Source organism: Rhinoderma darwinii, chromosome 11 (genome assembly GCF_050947455.1).
Source record: "Rhinoderma darwinii isolate aRhiDar2 chromosome 11, aRhiDar2.hap1, whole genome shotgun sequence".
NCBI lineage: Eukaryota > Metazoa > Chordata > Amphibia > Anura > Rhinodermatidae > Rhinoderma > Rhinoderma darwinii.
Genome location: NC_134697.1, coordinates 10,741,128 through 10,745,111, shown reverse-complemented (window position 1 = coordinate 10,745,111; position 3,984 = coordinate 10,741,128).

Sequence of the window (3,984 nt, the reverse complement as noted above, 5' to 3'; positions counted from 1 at the left end):
TAGTAATCCATATCCATTCCAAAAATTGTGCCACAGCTGGGTTCGCCTTGCAGAACTGGGGTCCTGGGTTTGAATCCGACCAAGGAGAATATCTACATGGAGTTTGTATACTCTCCCTGTCATTGCATGGGTTTTCTTTGGGTACTCTGGTTATCTCCCACACTCCAAAACCTACTAATAGGTTAATGTGGAATTTCGATTTTAATCCCCAATGGGGACAGGGACCGATGCAAATGATGACAATATGTTGAATATGTTGGCGCTATGTAAAAATTAATAAAATCAGTTTCATTGCATAGTTTGGCTACATGATATGTAGGATAGAAAAGCCAAAGTGTAATTTTGACCAAAGATCCTACAAATAGGGTTCGCGTGACATTTCTTTACATGTCTGTGGATCTGTTGTAAGTAGGAGTCTAGTAACTGTAAAATAACATTTCCATTAAAGGGCTTGTCCAGTTTAGAGAACCCATTTTCATATACCCTGAATTCTGAAATAGAGGGGGTCCTCTGTTCAGAATCCTCATCTCTTGGTCAGAGTGGAGAGCGGTTACATAGAGCGTCTCTCTCTGGAGGACCTGTCCTGTATTACACACACAACACATTGATATGAATGGACAGTATCTAATACTTTGTTTACCATGTGGTGGCGCTGCAGGGAAACTGCACACTTACTGCCAGGTATCTTCACAGATCACAGCCGATCACTGGGGGTCCCAGCAAGGAAACACTTTGTGATCAGCTTATTGTCAAGAAATCCTTCTAACAAGTAGTGATTGTCTAAAGAGAAGAACCCCTTTAAGGTGGAGCTTTTCTTTATACCTGTGTCTATATGGGTAAAATGACTCATTGAACGACTACTGTGCAATGCCCCACTGTCCATTATGTCATGGACACCAGCTAAGTCAATGGTTGTAGCATGTCCATGGATCGTGTGAAGGGCTGCTAACAGTAGCATGAAAGGAAGAGAAGGGGGGAATAAAAGCAAAAAAAAATATGAAAAATTGGTCTGGTCCTGAAAGGGTTAAAGAAGAGCTCCAGCAATTTTTATTTTGCACATATTATGCTAACTCACCAGCAATATTCTAGCGGTGTCATTTGTTTCTTCACAGCTCAATTTCATCTATACATTTTAAACCCTTACATTTTGGGCAGCTGTGTCATGTGATCTCAGTCTAACCACCAACATAGACCATACACTCCTATCATCACCAATCAAATCCCTCCTGGCATCTCTGAGTCCTCCCCAACATACTCCACCCTCCTTGTTCCTCTGTGTGTCCTCCCATGCATATAGTGCTGCTGAAAAGAGGATTCCATACAATGATTAGCTGCAGAGTTATAAAACTCCCCTGACTCACACTAACCATCTATACTATCTGTGAATGCTGTGTGCAGAGTCCAGGGAAATTCTATGAAATGATGTTCGTCACGGTCTCCAGTGTATTTCTATGAGATGATGCTTCTTACTGTCTCCAGTGTATTTCTATGAGATGCTGATTCTCAATGTCTCCAGTGCATTTCTATGAGATGATGCTCCTCACTGTCTCCAGTGTATTTCTAGGAGATGATGCTCCTCACTGTATCCCATGTCTTTCTATGAGATGATTCTTCTCACTGTCTCCGGTGTCTTTCTATGAGATGCTGCTTCTCACTGTCTCCAGTGTATTTCTATGCTTCTCACTTTCTTCTGCTTGTAAGGACTGACATGGATAAACATATCACAAGCAAAATACAGATGAGACAGTCTGTGGATTGGTGATCAATATTAATTATGGGAAAACTCCTTTAAGCATGTTTTTTGTGTGTGTGGATAATAGTAGGAGGAGCTTAGGATGCAAAGCATGACCCTACAGACATGTAAATCTGGTATTGGCCTTGGCCATAACTATATTGTGTACAATCTGCTCGGATTACATAACATGTGTCGAGAAGAGCCGTTATGGGCAAATATGGGAAACGATTTTTCAGCACAAAATCAGCCCTTTTGGAGGCAGTTTAATAGGAGTAAGGATATGTTCACATGGGTCGGATACGCTGCGGATAACTTTGCAGCATATCCGATCTACAATCTGCAGGAGGAAATCTGTCCAAAACTCTGCAGCAAATACGGTGCAGATTTTTTTCCAGATTCACCACTGTGAAAAGTCCATTCTTACCTCCCGGTTGTTGCCATAGCGATGCATCGCTGCTACCCACGTCTGGTCTCCATGCAGCCAGCCTCCTATGATGAAGCTGCATCCCGTGTGACTGCTAACTGCTGCATCCTCTGATTGGCTACAGCAGTTACATGGGAGGAAATGTCATCCCAGGGGGCCGGGCTGCACGGAGAACAGCCGGGAAAATAAGGAGCAGTCGCTATAGCAACGCTAGGGAGGTGAGTATGGACTTTGTTGGGTTTTTTTTGAACAGGAAATAGGTCTTTTTTTTTCCTAGTTGCGATTTTTGCTGCAGATTCAAAGCTTTTCTGCAGCAAAAATGGCAACAATTCCAATTTGTTGCAGATTTTTACTTTTCCATTGAACTCGATGGGAATAATCTACAACGAAACTGCAACGATTCCACAGCATAAATTGACATGCTGTGGATTAAAAATTTGCATGGCTAATTTATGCATGTTTTTGCTGCAAATTTTTTCTGCAGCGCGTGCATGAGATTATATATAAATATCAACAAATATCACATATCATCCACTTTGCTGCTACTGTAATACGCAAATCCAAATGGAATATCTGCAGCTAATCCGCCATGTGTGAACATAGCCTGACAGTATACACTTTAGGGTTATTAGAATACCTGCACGATAATAAAACTAAACTGAACCGTTCTAGTAAAGCTTTTCATATTTAGCAACATTAGAGGCACAACTATATGAGGTGTTTGCAGCGGCACCCATGACCGGAGCTTTAGGGAGACCAAAGGCCCCGCCGCCACATAAGCAGACAGCAGTGCTATAAAAGGGCAAGTGACAATTTGAGGGTCCGCGGTGTAAAATTTTAATCATGACCCAGGATCTTCAAACTGCAACTTTGGAAACCTCAATAATGAAAAATTATCAGTTGGCGAATTATTATTGTATTTATTAAAAAATACAATATTGTAATACAATAATACACTATTGTTACAGTAAAGGTTTTTTTTTTGTAATTCCTATTTAGTAGGAAAATGATCAAAATGTGTTTGCTTCATCTGAAGTCCATATACTGTAGTCCTTAGGTAGCGATCCTATATACTGTAGTCCTTAGATAGTGATTCTATATACTGTAGTCCTTAGGTAAGGATCCTATATACTGTAGTCTTTAGTTAGCGATTTTATATACTGTAGTCCTTAGGTAGTGATTCTATATACTGTAGTCCTTAGGTAAGGATCCTATATACTGTAGTCTTTAGTTAGCGATCTTATATACTGTAGTCCTTAGGTAGTGATTCTATATACTGTAGTCCTTAGGTAAGGATCCTATATACTATAGTCTTTAGTTAGCGATCTTATATACTGTAGTCCTTAGGTAGGGATCCTACATACTGTAGTCCTTAGGTAGTGATTCTATATACTGTAGTTCTTAGGTAAGGATCTTATATACTGTAGTCCTTTGGTAGTGATTCTATTTACTGTAGTCCCTACGTAGCCATCCTATATACTGTAGCCCCTAGGTAGTGATTATATATACTGTAGTCCTTAGGTAGTGATTCTATATACTGTAGTTCCTAGGTAGCTATCCTATATACTGTATTCCTTAGGTAGTGATTCTATATACTGTAGTCCCGAGGCAGCCATCCGATAAACTGCAGTCCTTAGGTAGGGATCCTATATACTGTAGTCCTTAGGTAGGGATCCTATATACTGTAGTCCTTAGGTAGGGATCCTATATACTGTAGTCCTTAGTTAGTGATTCTATATACTGTAGTTCTGAGGCAGCCATCCGATAAACTGCAGTCCTTAGGTAGGGATCCTGTATACTGTAGTCCTTAGGTAGGGATCCTATA